We start from the raw sequence: 18,863 nt of genomic DNA on the forward strand, positions 1-18,863 counted from the left end.
GATGTCATCAAATCAACTTCACGTAGAAACCGCGCGAAAGAAAAGAGCGCAATGTTACAATCCACTGAACACCACAGGAGTATCTGAGATATTGCGATACATCGCGATACACCGCAATGCATTTGGATACATTATGATACAGCGCAATGCATTTGGATACATTATGATACACCGCAATGCATTTGGATACATTTTGATACACCGCAATGCATTTGGATACATTGTGATACACCGCAATGCATTTGGATACATTATGATACACCGCAATGCATTTGGATACATTGTGATACAGCGCAATGTATTTGGATACATTGTGATACAGCGCAATGCATTTGGATACATTATGATACACCGCAATGCATTTGGATACATTGTGATATATCCTGATACATTTGGATACATCGTCATTCATTGTGATACATTTTGCTTAACTGAATCTGACAGGTAAAGGAGAAAGGACCCAAAAAATAAAGAGGCAAAAAGTAGTAAAAGAACTTCCCGTCGGGCCCCTCCCCTCCCCCCTGCAGTTTTCCGTGGCGGTGCTGACACGTGGCTGCGCTCCTTCCTGTGTATGTTTCTTATTAAGCGTTCCCTGCGCCCGTCTGTTTACTCTCAGGGGAAGAGGAGAGAGAAGCAGCAGATTCCTGGATCGTCCCCATCCCGGCGGTTTGTGGATGGATCCCCCTCGGGCTCCGCAGATCGGTGCGGGAGGAATGTCGGGCGGTGGGGCGGGAGGTGTGGAGACGGGTGACAGCGCCATGTGACCCATGGATCGGACATTTCTCTTTGGGATCTCCGCCGGACCACAAGGAGAAGTAACACATTTTCCTGGCAACGTCCGGTGAGGTGAGTCGGGGATCTGGTGCGATTATCCCACACGGTGAACGGGTGACAGCGCCGCCGCCGCCGGGTGCACAGCGAATTCCTGCAGCGTGATGAGTAACACATGGGGGCGGCGCTGCGCACATCAAAGACCCGAGAAAAAACGCCAAAAATAACGGAAAAATAACCAGGGCGGCAAATCTGTATAAAGGGGACTCTACACCGCACAGTACAGAGTGCCCCCATAATATATACATCTCCCCCATAATATATACATCTCCCCCATAATATATACAGCTCCCCCATAATATATACATCTCCCCCATAATATATACATCTCCCCCATAATATATACATCTCCTCCATAATATATACATCTCCCCCATAATATATACATCTCCCCCATAATATATACATCTCCCCCATGATATATACATCTCCCCCATAATATATACATCTCCCCCATAATATATACATCTCCCCCATAATATATACATCTCCCCCATGATATATACAGCTCCCCCATGATATATACATCTCCCCCATAATATATACATCTCCCCCATGATATATACATCTCCCCCATAATATATACATCTCCCCCATAATATATACATCTCCCCCATAATATATACATCTCCCCCATAATATATACATCTCCCCCATGATATATACATCTCCCCCATGATATATACATCTCCCCCATGATATATACATCTCCCCAATGATATATACATCTCCCCCATAATATATACATCTCCCCCATGATATATACATCTCCCCCATAATATATACATCTCCCCCATAATATATACATCTCCCCCATGATATATACATCTCCCCCATAATATATACATCTCCCCCATAATATATACATCTCCTCCATAATATATATATCTCCCCCATAATATATATATCTCCCCCATAATATATACATCTCCCCCATAACATCTACAGCTCCCCCATAATATATACATGTCCCCCATAATATCTACATCTCCCCCACAATATATACATCTCCCCCATAATATATATATCTCCATAATATATACATCTCCCCCATAATATATACATCTCCCCCATAATATATAAAGCTCCCCCATAATATATACATCTCCCCCATAATATATACATCTCCCCCATAACATCTACAGCTCCCCCATAATATATATATCTCCATAATATATATATCTCCCCCATAATATATACATCTCCCCCATAATATATACATCTCCCCCATAATATATACATCTCCCCCACAATATATACATCTCCCCATAACATCTACAGCTCCATCTCCCCCATAATATCTACATCTCCCCCATAACATCTACAGCTCCCCCATAATATATACATGTCCCCCATAATATCTACATCTCCCCCACAATATATACATCTCCCCCATAATATATATATCTCCATAATATATACATCTCCCCCATAATATATACATCTCCCCCATAATATATACATCTCCCCCATAATATATACAGATCCCCCATAATATATACTTCTCCTCCATAATATATACATCTCCCCCATAATATATACAGATCCCCCATAACATATACATCTCCTCCATAATATATACATCTCCTCCATAATATATACATCTCCTCCATAACATCTACATCTCCCCCATAATATATACATCTTCCCCATAATATATACATCTCCCCCATAATATATACATCTCCCCCATAATATATACATCTCCTCCATAATATATACATCTCCCCCATAATATATACATCTTCCCCATAATATATACATCTCCCCCATAATATATACATCTCCCCCATAATATATACATCTCCCCCATAATATATACATCTTCCCCATAATATATACATCTCCCCCATAATATATACATCTCCCCCATAATATATACATCTCCCCCATAATATATACATCTCCTCCATAATATATACATCTCCCCCATAATATATACATCTCCCCATAATATATACATCTCCCCCATAATATATACATCTCCCCATAATATATACATCTCCCCCATAATATATACATCTCCCCATAATATATACATCTCCCCCATAATATATACATCTCCCCATAATATATACATCTCCCCATAATATATACATCTCCCCATAATATATACATCTCCCCATAATATATACATCTCCCCCATAATATATACATCTCCTCCATAATATATACATCTCCCCCATAATATATACAGATCCCCCATAAAATATACATCTCCCCCATAACATCTACAGCTCCCCCATAATAAATACATCTCCCACATAATATATACATCTCCTCCATAATATATACATCTCCCCCATAATATATACATCTCCCCCATAATATATACATCTCCTCCATAATATATACATCTCCTCCATAATATATACATCTCCTGCATAATATATACATCTCCCCCATAATATATACATCTCCCCCATAACATCTACATCTCCCCATAATATATACACCTCCCCCATAATATATACATCTCCTCCATAATATATACATCTCCCCCATAATATATACAGATCCCCCATAAAATATACATCTCCCCCATAACATCTACAGCTCCCCCATAACATCTACAGCTCCCCCATAATATATACATCTCCCCCATAATATATACATCTCCCCCATAATATATACATCTCCTCCATAATATATACAGCTCCCCCATAATATATACATATCCTGCATAATATATACAGCTCCCCATAATATATACATCTCCCCCATAATATATACATCTCCCCCATAATATATACATCTCCCCCATAATATATACATCTCCCCCATAATATATACATCTCCTCCATAATATATACAGCTCCCCCATAATATATACATCTCCCCCATAATATATACATATCCTGCATAATATATACAGCTCCCCATAATATATACAGCTCCCCATAATAAATACATCTCCCCCATAATATATAATTCTCCTCCATAATATATACATCTCACCCATAATATATACATCTCACCCATAATATATACATCTCCCCCATAATATATACATCTCACCCATAATATATACATCTCCTCCATAATATATATCTCCCCCATAATATATACATCTCACCCATAATATATACATCTCCCCCATAATATATAATTCTCCTCCATAATATATACATCTCCTCTATAATATATACATCTCTCCCATAATATATACATCTCCTCCATAATATATACATCTCCCCATAATATATACATCTCCTCCATAATATATACATCTCCCCATAATATATACATCTCCCCCATAATATATACATCTCCCTATAATATATACATCTCCCCCATAATATATACATCTTCCCTATAATATATACATCTCCTCCATAATATATAATTCTCCTCCATAATATATACATCTCCCCCATAATATATACATCTCCCCCATAATATATACATCTCCCCTATAATATATACATCTCCCCATAATATATACATCTCCCCCATAATATATACATCTCCCCCATAATATATACATCTCCCCTATAATATATACATCTCCTCCATAATATATACATCTCCTGCATAATATACACATCTCCCCCATAATATATACATCTCCCCCATAATATATACATCTCCCCTATAATATATACATCTCCCCATAATATATACATCTCCCCCATAATATATACATCTCCCCTATAATATATACATCTCCCCCATAATATATACATCTCCTCCATAATATATACATCTCCTCCATAATATATACATCTCCCCCATAATATATACATCTCCCCCATAATATATACATCTCCTCCATAATATATACATCTCCCCCATAATATACACATCTCCTCCATAATATACACATCTCCTCCATAATATATACATCTCCTGCATAATATATACATCTCCTCCATAATATATACATCTCCTCCATAATATATACATCTCCTCCATAATATATACATCTCCCCCATAATATATACATCTCCCCCATAATATATACAGATCCCCCATAAAATATACATCTCCCCCATAACATCTACAGCTCCCCCATAATATATACATCTCCCCCATAATATACACATCTCCTCCATAATATACACATCTCCTCCATAATATATACATCTCCTGCATAATATATACATCTCCTCCATAATATATACATCTCCTCCATAATATATACATCTCCTCCATAATATATACATCTCCTCCACAATATACACATCTCCTCCATAATATATACATCTCCCCCATAATATATACATCTCCTCCATAATATACATCTCCTCCATAATATATACATCTCCTCCATAATATACATCTCCTCCATAATATATACATCTCCTCCATAATATACACATCTCCTCCATAATATATACATCTCCCCCATAATATATACATCTCCCCCATAATTTATACATCTCCTCCATAATATATAATTCTCCTCCATAATATATACATCTCCTCCATAATATATACATCTCCTCCATAATATACACATCTCCCCCATAATATACACATCTCCCCCATAATATATACATCTCCCCCATAATATATACATCTCCCCCCATAATATATACATCTCCTCCATAATATATACATCTCCCCCATAATATATACATCTCCTCCATAATATACATCTCCTCCATAATATATACATCTCCTCCATAATATACACATCTCCCCCATAATATATACATCTCCCCCATAATATATACATCTCCCCCATAATATATACATCTCCCCCATAATATATACATCTCCTCCATAATATATACATCTCCCCCATAATATATACATCTCCCCCATAATATATACAGATCCTCCATAATATATACATCTCCTCCATAATATATACATCTCCCCCATAATATATACATCTTCTCCATAATATACATCTCCCCCATAATATATACATCTCCTCCATAATATATACATCTCACCCATAATATATACATCTCCCCCATAATATATACATCTCCTCCACAATATATACATCTCCTCCATAATATATAAATCTCCCCCATAATATATTCATCTCCTCCATAATATATAAATCTCCCCCATAATATATACATCTCCTCCACAATATATACATCTCCCCCATAATATATACATCTCCTCCATAATATATACATCTCCTGCATAATATATACAGCTCCCCCATAATATATAGATCTCCATCTCCCCCATAACATCTACAGCTCCCCCATAATATATACATCTCCCCCATAATATATCCATCTCCCCACAATATATACATCTCCCCCATAATATATACATCTCCATCTCCCCCATAATATATACATCTCCCCCATAACATCTACAGCTCCCCCATAATATATATATCTCCATAATATATATATCTCCCCCATAATATATACATCTCCCCCATAATATATACATCTCCCCCACAATATATACATCTCCCCATAACATCTACAGCTCCATCTCCCCCATAATATATACATCTCCCCCACTACATCTACAGCTCCCCCATAATATATACATCTCCCCCATAATATCTACATCTCCCCCACAATATATACATCTCCCCCATAACATCTACAGCTCCATCTTCCCCATAATATATACATCTCCCCCATAATATATACATCTCCCCCATAACATCTACATCTCCCCATAACATCTACATCTCCCCATAATATATACATCTCCTCCATAATATATACATCTCCCCCATAATATATACATCTCCTCCATAAGATATACATCTCCCCCATAATATATACATCTCCCCCATAATATATACAGATCCCCCATAAAATATACATCTCCCCCATAACATCTACAGCTCCCCCATAATAAATACATCTCCCCATTAATAAATACATCTCCCCCATAATATATACATCTCCCCCACAATATATACATCTCCCCCATAATATATACATCTCCCCCATAATATATACATCTCCCCCATAATATATACATCTCCCCCATAATATATACATCTCCCCCATAATATATACAGATCCCCCATAAAATATACAACTCCCCCATAACATCTACAGCTCCCCCATAATAAATACATCTCCCCCATAATATATACATCTCCCCCACAATATATACATCTCCCCCATAATATATACATCTCCCCCATAATATATACATCTCCCCCATAATATATACATCTCCTCCATAATATATACATCTCCTGCATAATATATACAGCTCCCCCATAATATATACATCTCCCCCATAATATATACATCTCCTCCATAATATGTACATCTCCTCCATAATATATACATCTCCTCCATAATATATACATCTCCTGCATAATATATACAGCTCCCCCATAATATATACATCTCCCCCATAATATATACATCTCCTCCATAATATATACATCTCCACCATAATATACATTTCCCCCATAATATATACATCTCACACATAATATATACATCTCCCCCATAATATATAATTCTCCTCCATAATATATACATCTCCTCCATAATATATACATCTCCTCCATAATATATACATCTCCCCCATAATATATACATCTCCCCCATAATATATACATCTTCCCCATAATATATACATCTCCCCCATAATATATACATCTCCTCCATAATATATACATCTCCTCCATAATATATACATCTCCTCCATAATATATACATCTCCTCCATAATATATACATCTCCTCCATAATATATACATCTCCCCCATAATATATACATCTCCCCCATAATATATAATTCTCCTCCATAATATATACATCTCCTCCATAATATATACATCTCCCCCATAATATATACATCTCCCCCATAATATATAATTCTCCTCCATAATATATACATCTCCTCCATAATATATACATCTCCTCCATAATATATACATCTCCTCCATAATATATACATCCCCCCCATAATATATACATCTCCCCCATAATATATACATCTCCCCCATAATATATACATCTCCCCCATAATATATACATCTCCTCCATAATATACATCTCCTCCATAATATATACATCTCCTCCATAATATACACATCTCCCCCATAATATATACATATCCCCCATAATATATACATCTCCTCCATGATATATACATCTCCTCCATAATATATACATCTCCCCCATAATATATACATCTCCCCCATAATATATACATCTCCCCCATAATATATACATCTCCCCCATAATATATACATCTCCCCCATAATATATACATCTCCCCCATAATATATACATCTCCCCCATAATATATACATCTCCCCCATAATTTATACATCTCCTCCATAATATATACATCTCCTCCATAATATATACATCTCCTCCATAATATATACATCTCCCCCATAATATATACATCTCCCCTATAATATATACATCTCCCCCATAATATATACATCTCCTCCATAATATATACATCTCCTCCATAATATATACATCTCCCCCATAATATATACATCTCCTCCATAACATCTACATCTCCCCCATAATATATACATCTCCCCCATAATATCTACATCTCCCCCATAACATCTACATCTCCCCCATAATATATACATCTCCTCCATAATATATACATCTCCTCCATAATATATATATCTCCATAATATATACATCTCCCCCATAATATATACATCTCCCCCATAATATCTACATCTCCCCCATAACATCTACATCTCCCCCATAATATATACATCTCCTCCACAGCAGAAACATGATGGATGCAGCCTCACATTGTGTGTATCTAACCTTCTCACCCCATGTAAGCTGCAGCTGGAAGGTTAGATACACATTCAGCACTAGGAATCAGGAGGCCGGGGCCAGGAAATAAGAGCCTTCTGTATACAGAATCACACATCACAAGATTAGATACAGAGGCTCAGAAAGTATTATCATACTTGAAAGGATTAGATACCGAAGCAGCTCTGCAGACAGTATCACACATGATAGGCTTAGATACCCATTCCATAGTGTACTGTCACACACTGTGCAGGTTTTGTCCTGGAGCGGCTCCTGCACTGCCTGACCTGGTGACATCCATCATCATCATCATTATCCTTGAAGGAAATATTTTCTTGTAAAGAGGAACCCCGGGTCACAAGGAGTCACTAATAACCTTCCAGGGAGTCTACAATACGTCCCCGCCCCATATAGCAGACCCGCTGCGCACTGCCTGGTGTACTGTAATCTCTATCTGAACTGACCCCAAGAATAGCTGCAGTGCAAAGTATGGAGGAGGGAAAACAGCAGGTGAAGAAGGGGAATACCTCCGCTCTATATTACACCTCAGCTACCATATTATATCACTGCCCCATATTATATCACTGCCCCATATTATATCACTCCCCATATTATATCACTCCCCATATTATATCACTGCCCCATATTATCACTCCCCATATTATATCACTCCCCATATTATATCACTGCCCCATATTATCACTTCCCATATTATATCACTCCCCATATTATATCACTGCCCCATATTATATCACTGCCCCATATTATATCACTCCCCATATTATATCACTCCCCATATTATATCACTGCCCCATATTATATCACTCCCCATATTATATCACTGCCCCATATTATATCACTGCCCCATATTATATCACTCCCCATATTATATCACTGCCCCATATTATATCACTCCCCATATTATATCACTGCCCCATATTATATCACTGCCCCATATTATATCACTCCCCATATTATATCACTGCCCCATATTATATCACTGCCCCATATTATATCACTGCTCCATATTATATCACTCCCCATATTATATCACTGCCCCATATTATATCACTCCCCATATTATATCACTCCCCATATTATATCACTGCCCCATATTATATCACTCCCCATATTATATCACTGCCCCATATTATATCACTGCCCCATATTATATCACTGCCCCATATTATATCACTGCCCCATATTATATCACTGCTCCATATTATATCACTGCCCCATATTATATCACTGCCCATAATATATCACTGCCCCATATTATATCACTGCCCCATATTATATCACTGCCCCATATTATATCACTGCCCCATAATATATCACTGCCCATATTATATCACTGCCCCCTATTATATCACTCCCCATATTATATTACTGCCCCATATTATATCACTCCCCATATTACATCACTGCCCCGTATTATATCACTGCCCCGTATTATATCACTGCCCCGTATTATATCACTGCCCCGTATTATATCACTGCCCCGTATTGTATCACTGCCCCGTATTATATCACTCCCCCGTATTATATTACTGCCCCATATTATATCACTCCCCATATTATATCACTGCCCCATATTATATCACTCCCCATATTATATCACTGCCCCATATTATATCACTACCCATATTATATCACTGCCACATATTATATCACTGCCCCATATTATATCACTCCCCATATTATATCACTGCCCCATATTATATCACTGCCCCATATTATATCACTGCCCCATATTATATCACTGCCCATATAATATCACTCCCCATATTATATCACTGCCCCATATTTTATCACTGCCCCATATTATATCACTGCCCCATATTATATCATTCCCCATATTATATCACTGCCCCATATTATATCACTGCCCCATATTATATCACTGCCCCATATTATATCACTCCCCATATTATATCACTGCCCCATATTATATCACTACCCATATTATATCACTGCCCCATATTATATCACTCCCCATATTATATCACTGCCCCATATTATATCACTGCCCCATATTATATCACTGCCCCATATTATATCACTGCCCATATAATATCACTCCCCATATTATATCACTGCCCCATATTTTATCACTGCCCCATATTATATCACTGCCCCATATTATATCATTCCCCATATTATATCACTGCCCCATATTATATCACTGCCCCATATTATATCACTCCCCATATTATAGCACTGCCCCATATTACATCACTGCCCCATATTATATCACTGAACCATATTATATCACTGCCCCATATTATATCACTGCCCCATATTATATCACTCCCCATATTATATCACTCCCCATATTATATTACTCCCCATATTATATCACTGCCCCATATTATATCACTGCCCCATATTATATCACTCCCCATATTATATCACTCCCAAATATTATATCACTGCCCCATATTATATCACTACCCATATTACATCACTGCCCCATATTATATCACTGCCCCATATTATATCACTGCCCCATATTATATCACTGCCCCATATTATATCACTGCCCCATATTATATCACTGCCCCATATTATATCACTGCCCATATTATATCACTCCCCATATTTTATCACTGACCCATATTAGATCACTGCCCCATATTATATCACTGCCCCATATTATATCACTCCCCCATATTATATCACTCCCCATATTATATCACTGCCCCATATTATATCACTGCCCCATATTATATCACTGCCCCATATTATATCACTCCCCATATTATATCACTGCCCCATATTATATCACTCCCCATATTATATCACTGCCCCATATTATATCACTGCCCCATATTATATCACTCCCCATATTATATCACTGCCCCATATTATATCACTGCCCCATATTATAGCACTGCCCCATATTATATCACTGCCCCATATTATATCATTGCCCCATATCACACCTCTGCTCTACATTATATTATATCACTACCCCATATTATATCACTGCCCCATATTATATCACAGCCCCATATTATATCACTCCCCATATTATATCACTGCCCCATATTATATCACTGCCCCATATTATATCACTGCCCCATATTATATCACTGCCCCATATTATATCATTGCCCCATATCACACCTCTGCTCTACATTATATTATATCACTACCCCATATTATATCACTGCCCCATATTATATCACTGCCCCATATTATATCACTGCCCCATATTATATCACTGCCCCATATTATATCACTCCCCATATTATATCACTGCCCCATATTATATCACTGCCCCATATTATATCACTGCCCCATATTATATCACTCCCCATATTATATCACTGCCCCATATTATATCATTCCCCATATTATATCACTGCCCCATATTATATCACTGCCCCATATTATATCACTCCCCATATTATATCACTGCCCCATATTATATCATTGCCCCATATCACACCTCTGCTCTACATTATATTATATCACTACCCCATATTATATCACTGCGCCATATTATATCACAGCCCCATATTATATCACTCCCCATATTATATCACTACCCATATTATATCACTGCCCCATATTATATCACTGCCCCATATTATATCACTCCCCATATTATATCACTGCCCCATATTATATCATTGCCCCATATCACACCTCTGCTCTACATTATATTATATCACTACCCCATATTATATCACTGCGCCATATTATATCACAGCCCCATATTATATCACTCCCCATATTATATCACTGCCCCATATTACATCACTGCCCCATATTACATCACTGAACCATATTATATCACTGCCCCATATTATATCACTGCCCCATATTACATCACTGCCCCATATTATATCACTGAACCATATTATATCACTGCCCCATATTATATCACTGCCCCGTATTATATCACTGCCCCGTATTATATCACTGCCCCGTATTATATCACTCCCCATATTATATCACTGCCCCATATTATATCACTGCCCCATATTATATCACTGCCCCATATTATATCACTGCCCCATATTATATCACTGCCCCATATCACACCTCTGCTCTACATTATATCACTGCCCCATATCACACCTCTGCTCTACATTATATCACTGCCCCATATCACACCTCTGCTCTACATTATATTATATCACTGCCCCATATCACACCTCTGCTCTACATTATATTATATCACTGCCCCATATCACACCTCTGCTCTACATTATGTTATATCACTGCTCCATATCACACCTCTGCTCTACATTATATTATATCACTGCCCCATATCACACCTCTGCCCTACATTATATCACTGCCCCATATAACACCACTGCTCTACATTATATCACTGCCCCATATCACACCTCTGCTCTACATTATATTATATTACTGCTCCATATCACACCTCTGTTCTACATTATATCACTGCCCCATATCACACCTCTGCTCTACATTATATCACTGCCCCATATTACACATCTGCTCTACATTATATCATTGCCCCATATCACACCTCTGCTCTACATTATATCACTGCACCATATCACACCTTTGCTCTACATTATATTATATCACTGCCCCATATCACACCTCTGCTCTACATTATATTATATCACTGCCCCATATCACACCTTTGCACTACATTATATTATATCATTGCCCCATATTATATCACTGCGCCATATCACACCTCTGCTCTACATTATATCACTGCCCTATATTATATCACTGCCCCATATTATATCACTGCTCCATATCACACCACTGCTCTACATTATATCACTGCCCCATATCACACCTCTGCTCTACATTATATCACTGCCCCATATCACACCTCTGCTCTACATTATATCACTGCCCCATATCACATCACTGCTCTACATCATATCACTGCCCCATATCACACCTCTGCTCTACATTATATTATATCACTGCCCCATATCACACCTCTGCTCTACATTATATCACTGCCCCATATCACATCACTGCTCTACATCATATCACTGCCCCATATCACACCTCTGCTCTACATTATATTATATCACTGCCCCATATCACATCTCTGCTCTACATTATATCACTGCCCCATATTATATCACTGCCCCATATTATATCACTGCTCCATATCACACCACTGCTCTACATTATATCACTGCCCCATATCACACCTCTGTTCTACATTATATCACTGCCCCATATCACACCTCTACTCTACTTTATATCACTGCCCCATATCACACCTCTGTTCTACATTATATCACTGCCCCATATCACACCTCTGCTCTACATTATATTATATCACTGCTCCATATCACATCTCTGCTCTACATTATATTATATCACTGCTCCATATCACACCTCTGCTCTACATTATATTATATCACTGCCCCATATCACACCTCTGTTCTACATTATATTATATCACTGCTCCATATCACACCTCTGCTCTATATTATATTATATCACTGCCCCATATCGCACCTCTGTTCTACATTATATCACTGCCCCATATCACACCTCTGTTCTACATTATATCACTGCCCCATATCACACCTCTGCTCTACATTATATCACTGTTCCATATCACACCTCTGCTCTACATTATATCACTGCCCCATATCACACCTCTGTTCTACATTATATCACTGCCCCATATCACACCTCTGCTCTACATTATATCACTGCCTCATATCACACCTCTGCTCTACATTATATCACTGTTCCATATCACACCTCTGCTCTACATTATATCACTGCCCCATATCACACCTCTGTTCTACATTATATCACTGCCCCATATCACACCTCTTCTCTACATTATATCACTGCCCCATATCACACCTCTGCTCTACATTATATCACTGCCCCATATCACATCTCTGTTCTACATTATATCACTGCCCCATATCACACCTCTGCTCTACATATCACTGCCCCATATCACACCTCTACTCTACATTATATCACTGCTCCATATGACACCACTGCTCTACATTATATCACTGCTCCATATGACACCTCTGCTCTACATTATATTATATCACTGCTCCATATCACACCTCTGCTCTACATTATATCACTGCTCCATATAACACCACTGCTCTACATTATATCACTGCTCCATATCACACCTCTGCTCTACCTTATATTATATCACTGCTCCATACCACACCTCTGCTCTACATTATATCACTGCTCCATATGACACCACTGCTCTACATTATATCACTGCTCCATATCACACCTCTGCTCTACATTATATTATATCACTGCTCCATATCACACCTCTGCTCTACATTATATTATATTACTGCCCCATATCACACCTCTGTTCTACATTATATGACTGCCCCATATCACACCTCTGCTCTACATTATATTATATAACTGCCCCGTATCACACCTCTGATCTACATTATATCACTGCCCTATATCACACCTCTGATCTACATTATATCACTGCTCCATATGACACCACTGCTCTACATTATATCACTGCTCCATATCACACCACTGATCTACAGTATATCACTGCGCCATATCACACCTCTAATCTACATTATATTATATCACTGCCCCATATCACACCTCTGCTCTACATTATATGATATCACTGCTCCATATCACACCTCTGCTCTACATTATATTATATTAGTGCCCCATATCACACCTCTGCTCAACATTATATTATATTAGTGCCCCATATCACACCTCTGTTCTACATTATATGACTGCCCCATATCACACCTCTGCTCTACATTATATTATATCACTTCCCCGTATCACACCTCTGTTCTACATTATATCACTGCTCCATATGACACCACTGCTCGACATTATATCATTGCTCCATATGACACCACTGCTCTACATTATATCACTGTTCCATATCACACCTCTGCTCTACATTATATCACTGCCCCATATCACACCATTGCTCTACATTATATTACTGCTCCATATCACACCTCTGCTCTACATTATATCACTGTTCCATATCACACCTCTGCTCTACATTATATCACTGCCCCATATCACACCTCTGCTCTACATTATATCACTGCCCCATATCACTCCTCTTCTCTACAATATATCACTGCCCCATATCACACCTCTGCTCTACATTATATCACTGCCCCATATCACACCTCTGTTCTACATTATATCACTGCCCAGTATCACACCTCTGCTCTACATTATATCACTGCTCCATATCACACCATTGCTCTACATTATATCACTGCCCAGTATCACACCTCTGCTCTACATTATATCACTGCCCCACATCACACCTCTGCTCTACATATCACTGCCTCGTATCACACCTCTGTTCTACATTATATCACTGCCCCATATCACATCTCTGCTCTACATTATATCACTGTTCCATATCACACCTCTGATCTACATTATATCACTGCCCCATATCACACCTCTGCTCTACATTATATCACTGCCCAGTATCACACCTCTGATCTTCATTATATCACTGCTCCATATGACACCTCTGCTCTACATTATATCACTGCCCCATATCACACCTCTGATCTTCATTATATCACTGCTCCATATGACACCACTGCTCTACATTATATCACTGCCCCATATCACACCTCTGCTCTACATTATATCACTGCCCCATATCACACCTCTGCTCTACATTATATCACTGCCCAGTATCACACCTCTGCTCTACATTATATCACTGCTCCATATCACACCTCTGTTCTACATTATATCACTGCCCAGTATCACACCTCTGATCTACATTATATCACTGCTCCATATCACACCATTGCTCTACATTATATCACTGCCCCATATCACATCACTGCTCTACATTATATCACTGCCCCATATCACACCTCTGCTCTACATTATATCACTGCCCCATATCACACCTCTTCTCTACATTATATCACTGCTCCATATCACACCTCTGCTCTACATTATATCAATGCTCCATATCACACCTCTGCTCTACATTATATCACTGCCCCATATCACACCTCTGCTCTACATTATATCATTGCCCAGTATCACACCTCTGATCTTCATTATATCACTGCTCCATATGACACCTCTGCTCTACATTATATCACTGCCCTGTATCACACCTCTGATCTTCATTATATCACTGCTCCATATGACACCACTGCTCTACATTATATCACTGCCCCATATCACACCTCTGCTCTACATTATATTATATCACTGCCCCATATCACATCTCTGATCTACATTATATCACTGCCCCATATCACACCTCTGATCTACATTATATCACTGCTCCATATGACACCACTGCTCTACATTATATCACTGCCCCATTTCACACCTCTGCTCTACATATCACTGCCCCGTATCACACCTCTGCTCTACATTATATCACTGCCCCATATCACACCTCTGCTTTACATTATATCACTGCCCCGTATCACACCTCTTCTCTACATTATATCACTGCCCCATATCACACCACTGCTCTACATTATATCACTGCCCCATATCACACCGCTGCTCTACATTATATCACTGCCCCATATCACACCTCTGCTCTACATTATATCACTGTTCCATATCACACCTCTGTTCTACATTATATCACTGCCCCATATCACACCTCTGCTCTACATTATATCACTGCCCCATATCACATCACTGCTCTACATCATATCACTGCCCCATATCACACCTCTGCTCTACATTATATTATATCACTGCCCCATATCACACCTCTGCTCTACATTATATCACTGCCCCATATCACATCACTGCTCTACATCATATCACTGCCCCATATCACACCTCTGCTCTACATTATATTATATCACTGCCCCATATCACATCTCTGCTCTACATTATATCACTGCCCCATATTATATCACTGCCCCATATTATATCACTGCTCCATATCACACCACTGCTCTACATTATATCACTGCCCCATATCACACCTCTGTTCTACATTATATCACTGCCCCATATCACACCTCTACTCTACTTTATATCACTGCCCCATATCACACCTCTGTTCTACATTATATCACTGCCCCATATCACACCTCTGCTCTACATTATATTATATCACTGCTCCATATCACATCTCTGCTCTACATTATATTATATCACTGCCCCATATCACACCTCTGTTCTACATTATATTATATCACTGCTCCATATCACACCTCTGCTCTATATTATATTATATCACTGCCCCATATCGCACCTCTGTTCTACATTATATCACTGCCCCATATCACACCTCTGTTCTACATTATATCACTGCCCCATATCACACCTCTGCTCTACATTATATCACTGTTCCATATCACACCTCTGCTCTACATTATATCACTGCCCCATATCACACCTCTGTTCTACATTATATCACTGCCCCATATCACACCTCTGCTCTACATTATATCACTGCCCCATATCACACCTCTGCTCTACATTATATCACTGTTCCATATCACACCTCTGCTCTACATTATATCACTGCCCCATATCACACCTCTGTTCTACATTATATCACTGCCCCATATCACACCTCTGCTCTACATTATATCACTGCCCCATATCACATCTCTGTTCTACATTATATCACTGCCCCATATCACACCTCTGCTCTACATATCACTGCCCCATATCACACCTCTACTCTACATTATATCACTGCTCCATATGACACCACTGCTCTACATTATATCACTGCTCCATATGACACCTCTGCTCTACATTATATTATATCACTGCTCCATATCACACCTCTGCTCTACATTATATCACTGCTCCATATAACACCACTGCTCTACATTATATCACTGCTCCATATCACACCTCTGCTCTACCTTATATTATATCACTGCTCCATACCACACCTCTGCTCTACATTATATCACTGCTCCATATGACACCACTGCTCTACATTATATCACTGCTCCATATCACACCTCTGCTCTACATTATATTATATCACTGCTCCATATCACACCTCTGCTCTACATTATATTATATTACTGCCCCATATCACACCTCTGTTCTACATTATATGACTGCCCCATATCACACCTCTGCTCTACATTATATTATATCACTGCCCCGTATCACACCTCTGATCTACATTATATCACTGCCCTATATCACACCTCTGATCTACATTATATCACTGCTCCATATGACACCACTGCTCTACATTATATCACTGCTCCATATCACACCACTGATCTACATTATATCACTGCGCCATATCACACCTCTGCTCTACATTATATTATATCACTGCCCCATATCACACCTCTGCTCTACATTATATGATATCACTGCTCCATATCACACC

At 38.4% G+C, this 18,863-nt stretch overlaps 1 protein-coding gene across 1 annotated transcript in view; it reads left to right on the forward strand.

Annotated features, from left to right (window-relative positions):
• The first annotated feature begins 564 nt into the window (after nt 1–564).
• LOC130312207 (gap junction gamma-1 protein-like) overlaps nt 565–18,863 on the forward strand; it is a 37,170-nt gene continuing 18,871 nt past the window's right edge. Inside the window, exon 1 of the mRNA XM_056552561.1 lies at nt 565–846. The gene's annotated coding sequence lies outside the window, so the exon portion shown is untranslated. The remainder of the gene's footprint in view (nt 847–18,863) is intronic.

Source organism: Hyla sarda, unplaced genomic scaffold (genome assembly GCF_029499605.1).
Source record: "Hyla sarda isolate aHylSar1 unplaced genomic scaffold, aHylSar1.hap1 scaffold_1707, whole genome shotgun sequence".
Taxonomy (NCBI): Eukaryota; Metazoa; Chordata; class Amphibia; order Anura; family Hylidae; genus Hyla; species Hyla sarda.